Source organism: Perca flavescens, chromosome 2 (genome assembly GCF_004354835.1).
Source record: "Perca flavescens isolate YP-PL-M2 chromosome 2, PFLA_1.0, whole genome shotgun sequence".
In the NCBI taxonomy this organism is placed as follows: Eukaryota; Metazoa; Chordata; class Actinopteri; order Perciformes; family Percidae; genus Perca; species Perca flavescens.
Genome location: NC_041332.1, coordinates 24,896,273 through 24,908,633, shown reverse-complemented (window position 1 = coordinate 24,908,633; position 12,361 = coordinate 24,896,273). Strand labels below are relative to the sequence as shown.

Sequence of the window (12,361 nt, the reverse complement as noted above, 5' to 3'; positions counted from 1 at the left end):
TTGCTCTCTCTCCATAAGTGTTTCCACTGACATGACTAAAACCTTATCACAGGTAATTTCACCCCTTAATTAAAGTCATCAAATAGCTGCTTGTTTCCATGCTTTGCTAGTTTTAAAGATTTCCAAAAAATAACTGATCATCTGGAAGCCCCTTGTCAATTAGTGAGCACATCTACTGCATGTTACCAGGGCTCTATGCTCCCAAGATCCTATTATGTTTAACATAAAAACAACAATACTGTCCAAACCTTTTAGGCAAGACAAGGGACGTATAGCTACTTTCAGTAACAAACCAACTGTACAAAGTGCAAAAGAAACACACAACAAAAGGACATTTAGCCAAGAAATAAAAACAAGCTTAAATAGAATAAAACAGATAGAGAATAAGATGAATAATTATTTGATTTAATATTAAGCAGCAGCAAACAGAAAAGTATTTAAAAGATTTGAGAGTGGGATTTAAAAGAACTGAGAGTGTGTTCCAGATATGTGGTGCATAGAAACTGAACACTGCTTCTCCATGGTTAGTTTTGACTCTAGGGACAGAAAGACCACCTGAGAGGTCTGGATGGTTCATAATGAAGCAGAAGATCAGAAATGTCTTTTGGCCCTAAACCAGTCAGTGCTTTATTAACAAACAGCAGTATTTTTAAATCAATTTGTTGACAACCACAGAGTACAATCTGATAGTACAACACCACCAGTAGGAATCTTAACTTAAATTGTTGTATGAGCTTAAAACAGTTGGCCAGCAACTGGCCCAATCCTTAACCAAGTAGTTTGAGCTGCCTAACTATGTAACCTTTATATCTTATTAAGCAGTAGCCTATATGATACTTGGTACCCTGGTAACAAAGGACCTAGGATATAGAGTGGGCATGCCTGAGGATGGAGAGTTGGGACATTTTAGAAACAGTTTGATGACAACAATTGCTCACACTCTGCACTTTTCATCTATAATTTAAAAGGTGACTTTTAAAACTAAGAATAGAAACATTTGAACAGATTTTGAAGCACTGCCTGCAGAAGATTTTTGAAGATATGCATGGAAATGCTAAGAATAAGGTTATCATTGCGCACAAATACTATTTTACAGTTTTAAAATGCTGTCACCAACCAAAGGTTGTGTGCTTACTAAGGATATGATTACATTAGAAAGTAAATAGAGTAGATCTTGAAAAAGATACAAATAAAAATGGATCTTTAATATACAGTACAACGACTGTCACATTTGTCTACTTGAAAGGTGCCTGATTAAAGAAACTTGTGGTTGATGGATTTGACGAGCCCCTGGGGGTCATTGTGCAGGAACATTACCTACAACCCTTGCTGCAATTTTAGAAGTACTCGCTTATGCTAAAAGCCTGATCGGTCAATGCTGCAAATCACATAAGCTACAGTGCTGCAGGTACAGTCGTATAACATCAACTGACCACAAGCAAATGCAACTAGCTGCGTGAAAACAATAGCGCAGCGTAAGGGGATTGTCTTTTTTGAACCGTCAAAACCTGGACAGCACATCAAGTCAACCTCATATTTGACACTATGATTTTGAATCCACCCTAAACATTAAATTTGTGCAGATCTGTTAGCAGCTTTTGTTTGTATGGCAGGACTCCTATCATTCTGACGCCCGGTAAAAATGCCACTCCAACCGGAATATAGGATCTCATCTGCATAACATTACATTTTGATTCAATATTTTACACACAAGTAAGTTTCATAAGAAAATGACAAAATATCAGCCTGAATTCTGATGACTTGCAATGCTTTGTGAGCAGTTTCTTGATTAAATTTAATTCAACCACATTCACAGTGTAATGGTAGGATGGGTTGTTGTTTTTTAAATGATAGTCCTATAGAGAATAAAGCTAGGCTAACAATATAAACTTTCGCTGCAACAGCAACAGTATGCCGGGCTTTGTCAGTGTGGGTGTGGTCTAAAGCAGACTAATAGACATGAAAAAGAACTTAAGAGCATAACCTCATTCTTTCTTGCTGCACCAAGCTGCTGCTGACACTATACTTTCAAGCATTGCTGGATCATCTGCTTTATTGTCCCCCCTGAAACAATAAAGTGCTCTTTTCTTTTTTTGTCTTTGTACAGTTTGGGATAATGCCATATAAACAGGTAAGGAAACAGCAGATGAATCTAGCCCATCTAACACACTGTATGCCCATTACATATTCTGTTAACTAGGTAAAGTAATCGACTGCTCCATACAACCCACAATGTGCTAATCTTCAATCAAAAGATGAAGAACTACACACTTAGCCCAAACCCTAGTGAGAATGTTTGCTGTTAGTTGAATTCAGTTCCACTTTGCAGCATTAGACAATACAAACCCTGGGGTTAGGAGAGTTCAAACTGATGTGGCTGACAACACCGCTACTATTGATTGTTCTGTGTTGTTTCTATTGCCTCATCTCTCATCTCTTAAACCGTATCAAACATTTGTGCAAGAGCTGGAGTGAGAGAAGGCCTAAGAGAGGCAATCCTGTTCCAGTAAGCGGGGGTACCATGGCTACACTAAAGCTCTGCTTGAGTACAACAACAGGGGGTTCCATGGTGTTCAGCCAATATTGCTTCCTCTCCCAGGAGACAGAGAACACAATGCACCCTGGACTGTCATTGATTGCATAGTCTCACCCATAAATTATGGCTTTTCCTCATCCCCAGTAACAGAACCAAGCGTTATACTGCGAATGGCATGAGGTAACTGAGCCACAGCATTCAGACGATTACATACAGGTGGCAGTCAATCCCTGTAATTTGGTATTCAAATGAGGAATAAGAAATGGGCTACTGGTGAAAACAAATCCTTTTGACACCAGCTTTGTAGTTGTATGAGTGATTTTCTTTCCAAAATCAAAACAAATTGTTTGTTAAGTTTATTTAGGTGAATAATTGATAAATAAAAAATATTGATTTTTAGGGAAATAATCGATTTTAAAAATTGTCGCTATAAATGAAACACGGTACATATGATTTTCAATGTTTTTCCTCACCTCTGAAAGCATGCTTAGCAATGGTTAACAATCTAGTATAAGAGCATAATTCTGAATATGGATGTAGTCTACTGTACAAAAATATATCCTAAAGGTTAAACAAATAAGCCTTGCATACAAGGCTTACAGCAAGCAGATGGTTAGACAGTAATGCACATATGCAGTTATTTCCCAAAGGGCAGAGAAGAGTCTGTCCATGCTTGGCAGTTTGGGATCACAGCTCTTGCCTTGTCTGCCTCTAGTCAATATTCAGTAAAATAGCCTATATATTTAAAAGTTTATATATTTCTTGTTATGCAAAATAACTGCAAAATTCTACAAATGTGCTTACTCAATATAGCCTACTAGTCTGCCACATCAAAGGATGAGAACTGTTAAAATGCATTGTGAGTAGCCTAACTAATTGAGGGGCAGATTGAACTAGTGCTGATTTGATATTATTCAATTAGATAATTGTCTTAAATTAACAACAATTTTGATAATAAATTCATTGTTTATGTCATTTTACAAGCAGAGATAATAATAAAGAGCCAAATAATAGCTGGTACCACCTTCTCATATGTGAGGATTTGCTGCGTTGCCCACTTTTATTATTATTATTATTGTAACATATTTTTAAATTTAAAGATGTGTCCTTGGGCTCTGGGAAATTGTGATGGGCATAAATTACTATTTTCTGACAATTTATAGATTACAATTTATTAGTAGCCTATTATAACAGATTAATTGAATATGAAAATACTCATTAGTTGCAGCCCTTTTGCCCTGAACTTTGTTTATCATTGCATTGGGATAGACAACAAGTGATATTATGAATGTGGGAAAATAATACCTCAACCATATTATTTCTACACTGTGTATTGTTTTAGATCAGACTTTGCAGGCTTTCCTTTCCTCTTGCTATAATACAATGACATGGTAAACATATGGGACAGTAAGACAGAAACCCATACAGCCCTGGCAGTGAGTCTGAGCATGCCTCCTTGCCAATCAAAAGTTCAGATTCTAAATTCAGCCACTATGTGACCCCTTGAGGCATCTGAGACCCCATATCCAGTTACAGGAAAAGAATGTGGCACACTACACTTGGTCACAAAAAGCTTAGGTCTGACTCCTACTGTTGAATACAGAGTGCACTTAGCCTGAGTGGTGCATGTATGCAAACAAGCCCACCACGACACACATACATACTCTATTGATAATTTACCATTTAACATGATTTTTACAGCTAATGAATAGGAGAACAAAAAAACTGTAGCCAATAATGTGCTGCAGTGTGCAAGACAGACATGATATATGTATGGCTGACTGAACATAGGCTATAGGTTAACCACATTGCATCAATGAGCTGTATGACAACTCTGAATGCACATCGTTTGCCGTAAGGGACGGTTGAAACTGAAATTTGCGACTCTTAAATCAGCCTGCCAGGTTCCTTAAACTAGCCTAATTGTTCTCATTGTTAAAGAGCTAATAGATACTTGACTATACAGACCCGTTACACTTGCAGAGTGAGGCAAGGCAAGGCTGTGTGCTTCGCTACTTAAAACACTTGAGTCAAGCACGATGAATAAATAATTCAAAATCATTTGCAAAAGATTAGTATGACTTAATTCAGTCGGCATAACGAGTAAAGCGTTTATTTCAACCGTGCGTGTCAATTAAACAAAGAGGCAAAATTATCAAACAAAGAAATTTAAGAACGTTGCAAAGACACGAAGGGAAGAATCTAAATTGTATTTACGTAAGTAAGGGAATTGAAGGATTATTAACCAGCTCCCGAACGCTTAAACAGCCTTTAATGCAGATGTGGGACCGTTATTTTACTACCATAAAAGTGGCAGTTAGCTTAGCCACTTCACTAGCCTAGCAGCCTAGCTTGTCTCTGTCCGACAGGCTCTCACAAATCAGTCGGAGTCGGAGGAGGCTTTCAGCACTGGGCTCACTGGATAGCAGTGCTCGGAGTGCGGTTTAGATAACGTTAGCGGAGTGGGCGACATTGAGATTTTAGCTAAGGTAACGAGGATAGCTCAGCTCAGCACATAAACGCTATGTAACGTTAAGCATGCTGTGGTATAATGGGCAGTAAAGTATTTCGGTGCGGTGATTTATTTACACCGCCAACTAGCACAATGATGAATGAAAAGCCGGACCTCGCCTAAGCTAATGTTAGCAGCACAGCGGGTCAGTCAGTGCAGCAAGTGTAACGTTAATGCTACCAAGCTGCTAGCAACAAATCATCCAGTTGACAAACCACAGCATCCAACTAACAAACGCTACGCACCTTTTACCGTTGGAGATGACACCTCTTGCAGGTCCACAAACTGTGTACAGCGCCTGGTTTCACTGAGTATTCCCAAAAATGGTGTCCTCCTGTTATCCCACTGTAAACAGTGAAAATTGACTCAATCCGGACGCTTTCCTCAATCTTGTGGTGCTGAATCTGAGACTACACGCTTCTATCGGTGTCTCGGAAATGCCTCCTCCTCCTACGGCTGCCTGCAAAATAATGACCCCTCACAGCGCTCCAACCACAACAACAGAGCAGGCAGGTGCAAATGATGGTGCGCTAGTAACTGAAAGCCTTGCAACATAGTGGGCAGTGTGGTAGGTTCCAGGGTTGTCAAATCAGAAGAGCCTCCGTTTTTGACGCATGCGTGGTTCCGAGTGTGAGGATGCGCCCTGCCAGTGAACACATTGTAGGGAGGATTTCTGAGCTTTGACATATTCTTGGTGGGTGCGCGCCGATTCCAGCTGTAGAGTAATACTAAATACTAATATAACATAACTAATAGCCTATTAGTTTTACAGGAATAAATAAAATGCTTTGTTTTTTTATTTTTTACACTATTGTAGAAATGCTTACTGCAGACTAAGAGTAGATTAAATAATAAAATTAATAAAGTGTGAGGTGGACAAAAAAAACGTTTCTGTCATATCATCGACGTGTAAATCTGCGATTTTGGGTGTTGAAAGTGCTGTGTGCGTTTTTGTGTTGTTTTTGTATTTTTGTGCTTGTGTTGTAGCTATATAATATAATGTAAGAGCCCTACTGTTGCACTGCTTGCTCTTCAGGGAATTACTGTAATTGTTGGGGCTTTGTAAATTATAGAGTGTGGTCTAGACCTACTCTATCTGTAAAGTGTCTCGAGATAACTTGTTATGATTTGATACTATAAATAAAATTTAATTGAATTGAATTGAATTTTTGGAAGAACGGCCTATAATGAGGGTCAAAGCTAAAAATCTGAGCTTGATGGATTAGGGAAATATCAGTAGTCACAGGGTCTGTATACTTGTCCACAAAACATTAATACTCAGAAATCAACATGCTCACCATAAACATGTTTGTTTTTATTAGCTATACTTATATAACATAGTTAATAAAGCTGAAAACAAAACGCACATGACTTCTCTGTTCTGCATTTAAACTCACAATGAGGAAGAAAAACTGGGTAATTGTGCCCCTTTTGCACTGTTGACCACAGATTTGTGTATTACCTACAAACAGAGTTATTTAATATGAGGGAATAAATGTATTAACTGAATGTTTTTGTTTAAACTAGATAATTTAAACTCAAAAAGAAGCTATAAAACATACTTTTTTCCATTTTTTTTTCAATGATTCATGACGACATGAGAAATGTGTCTTTTTTATACATAATAACCATAATTCCTATTATAACTACCTAATCAAACCATTACATATATAACTAACCACTAAAGCACTTAATTTTAGTAGAGAACCATATTAACCGAGCCTTTGCAATAGCTGCCCCCACCCTCTGGAACTCACTCCCCATCCACATCAGAAACTCGGACTCACTGAACACCTATAAAAAAACTGCTCAAAACTCACTTCTTTCAATTGGCCTATCCATAATTTACTTATCTTGTTTGTTTGTTTGTTTCTTTCTTTTGTTTGTAAAGCGTCTTTGAGTTCCATGTAAAGCGCTATATAAAACTTATGTATTATTATTATTATTATTATTATTATTATTATTATTAATTACTCATTCAACAACATGTCAGCTCACAGGATAGGCATAGAAGGGAGACACACAAGTTATTTTCAAGCATAGTCTGTTGAACTTGGGGACAATTAGAGAGTCTGAAATGAGCAGGTAATCACTGAAAGCCTCGGAGAAGTTATGTCTCCCAAGGAAATTGGATTACACAGACTTGCAGCCAACATATTAGGTGAGTAAGACACGACTGAATTAGATGGACCTTTGACGCTATGCAGCTGTGGTAGATGAACTCTTGCGGAACATTAACAATATTGAACACTATCTCCAGTTCAAGACTAGAGCATTAAAGGAGTGTAGAATGTCTAAACTTCTTGATAAATGCAAAGTAAAAGTGATGATCAATAATGGTAATGGTAAATCATATATTGGTGAGAAAACATTGTTATAAAGCCAGCTGTGAGCATTGTCTTTAGTCCAAACACATTCTTTTTCTGTGCCGCTTATTTCTTTGACTTGGGAGAGAAAAAGTGTAGGAACAGCAGCCCATTGTCTCCCATCTGCTCGTTTTTTAGTGCATGGCAGCAATCCAGCACAACATGTTAGCAAGCCATTATTCATTTGTCAGTTAGGGGGCCATGACTATGGAGTTACTGTAGAGAGTTACAGTGTATACCAGCATTTCACTATCTGGTTCACTGGCTTGATCAATCTGGAGCAAAGCTACACAGGGAATAAACCTTCATCTTTGAGTTTGAGGAGTTGACAACAACTTTATTATATTTAAATCAAGGCAAGTAGCATAATGCAGTAAAAGATAATCAGCTCCTTGCTTGTTTTAAGGTACACAGCCCCATGCTGGATTTTATTCTATACAAGCGTACAGTGTATGTGCGTGCTTATGTATGCACACATGCCCAAGTAACAAGTGCAGTCCTTAGGCTTGGTTTACATACTGTAAAACCCCATCTGTTTCAAACACATACTCATATTTTTCCGCTGGGCCCTCCCCTTCACCTAGAGAATAGATACTCCAGGGACAGCAATCACAAAATGTCTCTGCACTAGCTTCTCCCGCTCTCTTAACATAATGAGTTCATCACTACACCCACCCTGCTGTACTTTGGGGATGAATAATAAAGTTTTGCAGTCTCTTGGCTCTCAGAACCTCATGCTTTATCCTATGATTCAAAGACATGAGAATGCAGAGGACAGGAAAGAAAGGTTGGGTCTGCAGTTTTTGAAAAATGTCATTGGAGGTTAATAACTCGAGAGGAGAGTAGCTTTGGCTTCTTTAAATCGCTCCATTGTAACATAAGAGTCATTCACATCTGTTGAAAACAAACCAGACTGAGTCATTTTGAATGGCATTGCAACTTAAACTATTACCACGGAAAGACTTTTAGGTTTCACTCTGAAGATCATGAAGGATCTACAGCACCTTATTGTCTTTGTATAAACTTGGTATAATAAATCAGAATCATGTCCCTTAATCCTTCTACCAATATTCAGAGAATTATTCAAAAGTAGCCTATGTGCAAAAAATGAACTGCAGTATGTGCATAGCATTAATTTGAAAAGTAAAATCTATGAGAAACATTCTGACACATAACCAGTTACTTAAAACGTACAATATGCAATTTTCAGCAAAACAATGACAAAAGACGCAGTTTGGGGACATGTTGAAGTAGCATGGGATCAGGGGAGTTGTTGTCTTCATTACCATTGCAGTTATTGGAATAAGGATTCCTTCAGAGTTCATTGTTTAGAAGTTTTTTTTTTACCGGAAGCCAAATTATTTGCAGAAGTCTCCTTCCCTCCAAAACAGATGGACCAGTTGATTAAAACATGCAAAAACACTGAATAAAAATTCTGTTTCTCCAAAGCTGTTAAGCTAATCAACGGAGTGGGTGCAAGACGAGCTACCGCTAATGTTTTACTCAGCTCGTTTCTCTGATAACTTCCATGACGTACGATGACTGAAATCCCTCATCCAGTTAAAATATATGCCAAGACCAAGATCTAAATGGAACCAATGCAACCAAATGTTACGGACCGCTGAATAAAATGACAGATTTCCCTGGGTTGGAACATTGTTGGAAACATTTGAGATAATGTACACAACTCAACAAAAATAGACATTTTAATGTGGAAATGTTACGTATTATATCTTTAAGCAATAAAATGGTCGTATAACAAGCAACTTATAGAAATTATATAGGCCTATGTGAAACTGCAGGCAAAACTGCAACAACAAAAAGGCCATAGGTACCCCAGCACTTCTCAGAATGCATGTCCATATTAGGGTGATTTTCCGATGAATAAAAGATTTATTAACAGTATCCTTATGGAAGTTTATAATCAGTAAATCAGGACCAGGATGTGCCTTTTGATAGTGAATGGAGTTTTCCTTCTGTTGATTTTAATCCTAGGAGAGTCCTATGCAAATTTTTTTTCATTCAATGAGTTGTAATCACAGTAGCAATCATCATATAATTTCCTCTGAATCCATTCTCTTCACCCTGCTTGTTATCAGTATCCTCAGGCCGACAAAAATGCATCACTTGGTCTGGGTCATAATTACACTGTTCACCCTATATCTAAATAGATTTTAAAGAGGAAAAAAATCTTGTTCAATGTAACATTCAGATAAAATATCGAAGGGTCTCTGCACAGTTGTGTGTCAGATTGCTTTTTAAATGCAGAGCACAAGAGCGAGAGTGATTGCATTTAAATGAGCACCCCACTCAACATGATGATTTTAGTGAGGCTGTGCTCACAATTACCTTCCGCGCTGTCAATCAGCAACACTAAAATGGGTGGAATTATTTTGGAGTTAAATGTCTTATTGAAAATTACATAGTCTAACCTTGTTGCATTGTTAACATGAGGTAAGGCCTGATCTGCTGGTTTGGATATTTAATTGCATATTGGATGTTCAAGCTTTTCTTACTGCTTCTTTGATACATAGCAAGAAAAAAAAAAGAGTATTCCTACGTAGTTCAACATAATGTACTCTATTTTTTGCTAACAGCCTCTGAGTCATGAATTAAAGATTGTTCATGATTTAATACTTGAGAAGAAATGAATCATTTAGACAACTGTCAGATGTGATATATTATTGGTTAAGGTTTAATGGCTATCTTTAATCCTTCGGAGAGTGTGTGAAGTAATTCCACAATAAATGTTCTCAGGTCTATGTATCATGAGTTAGTGGAATCTTTACTGCAACAACACACCATTACCTATCTTAAAGGTCCCATGGCATGAAAATTTCACTTTGAGGTTTTTTAACATTAATATGCGTTCCCCCAGCCTGCCTATGGTCCCCCAGCGGCTAGCCTTGGGTAACCTGCTCTGCCTTTGAGAAAATGAAAGCTCAGATGGGCCGATCTGAAATCTTGCTCCTTATGAGGTCATAAGGAGGAAGGTTACCTCCCCTTTCTCTGCTTTGTCCGCCTAAAGAATTTGGCCTGCCCATGAGAAAGAGAGACAATAGCTACAAACACAGAAATGGTACATACTAAGGAAAGCTCATTGTGGGACTGGCTCTAGTGGCTGTAATTCTGCACCAAGGCTGAATTTCGGGAAAGAGACTTCAGATACAGTATTAGGGGACCACTAAGGCCTCTATAAAAGCATCCAAAGAGCACTATGTCATGGGACCTTTAACTGCTGATATTACTGCTTGGCTGCTGACAATGACACTATGGCAAATGGATCGCATTAGAAAACAACGTATCTCTTAGGGCTGGGACGGTTACCGCATTACCGCAATACTGCGGCCACGTGACGCCTACCACGGGTCTGAGCTCGTCACTGTCATCACCGCAAAAAAACATTGGCCTGCACATGTGAGCACGTTGTGTCTAATGATATGGATTCATTGATCGTACTCAGCTAAGGTAGACATATTAATTGTTACAGCTGCAGTGTTTACCATTGCACATTAGCCTAGCAGCTAGCGGAATTTTCTTCTGTTTATAGCTTTATCCCGATAAAACGGCACGGTTGAATTTCAGCCTGCATGCACGTATCGTAGTCTAAAACAGAGCGGCTCTCTCTGCTCAGCTGCTAGACGGGCTGCACTCGGGCTGCAACGTGTTGTAAGGTTTAAGCCAATGCTTTTTCGGGGATAGCGCCATTCACTTTACCGGTAATATTGACAATAGATAAGGCCACCATGTCTTGAGAAGTTGTAGCTTGTTGTTTTATTGTTCACTTTTTTCTCACTTTACATCACCTTTGCTAACTCTTTTTCCTCTCGCTTTTCCTCACAGCGGCACTCATACACTACTCTCCCTTACCGCTCGCTCTCCTTGCGCCGCGCAACAACCCGGGCACTGACTTCACTCACTTAAGGCACCCTGCCATTCTCGCTCTAACTTACGCTACTCTACCGCGGGAATTTCTTGCTTTTCAACCGTGGTAACAAAAATACCGTCCCAGCCCTAGTATCTATGTAATACATTTTCCCCTCTTATGTTTCTGCTAGGATATCTACTGCAGAAGGTCAGCATGCTGAAGGACGAGATGGTTGCATAGCCTGTGAACGTGCATTTATCCATCCCTTCAAGCGCTGAAATACAAAAGTACAATAATGTCAGATCTTATTTTTTACTTACCATCCCTACCCACCAAACTAATAAAATGCTTGAACGGACAGTTTCTACTCCAGTAAAAAAGCAGTTTCTTTTGTGAAACGTAGTGTGGATTATTATGCACTCAGGGAAGAGATGGCATATTTGTGATCATGTTACCCTTTCAGTGTCACCCAGCAGCTTGCTTTGTTAGCGTTCAAGTTTGTTATTGGAGTGTGCTGACCAGATAAGCTTGTGTGGGTTACAATGGGATTTAATAATTGAATGAAACAGCATCTGTCTGTCATTTTGTCTGTGTGTTCGTGAATTTGAGGCTTGCATCCCAAACACAACCCTCAGAGAACCGAGCAATGCCATCTGCTAGGATTTATACAAGAATATATTCTGAATTTGAAGAGAAAATGTTCACGTGGCTTTTCTAAAAGATTTGCAGACAGGAAGCACAGACCAAAGCATTTCATTAGATGAGGTTGAACTTTTAAATATGAAAGCAACCTTATCTTCAGGCCGAACAAGCTGAAAGGAGGTGAATTTGGGGCACCACAGTGCTGGTTCCATACTGGCATACAGCCTTCAGGGGAGGTTCCCCGATCCTTTTAGCATTTCTGTTTCCAGCTTCAGCACATCTGTAAGCTCTTCTGCAAAACATTTTCAAATCATGTAAATAAGAGGTTGAGTTAAGAATTATATAAAAAAAATGTTTTGGATGCGATTCTACGTAAAGGGAAGAGATGGCTTGATTAAACATCTCGTTGGCAGTTGTCCTATTGTGGTACCGGTTCT

The 12,361-nt window shown here is 38.6% G+C and overlaps 1 protein-coding gene across 2 annotated transcripts in view; it reads right to left on the bottom strand.

Annotated features, from left to right (window-relative positions):
• The window catches only part of ctnna2 (catenin (cadherin-associated protein), alpha 2), a 351,715-nt gene extending 346,129 nt beyond the window's left edge, over positions 1-5,586 (bottom strand). For both annotated transcript variants that reach the window (XM_028596679.1, XM_028596688.1), the window contains exon 1: positions 5,294-5,586. The gene's annotated coding sequence lies outside the window, so the exon portion shown is untranslated. The remainder of the gene's footprint in view (positions 1-5,293) is intronic.
• Positions 5,587-12,361: the final 6,775 nt, after the last annotated feature.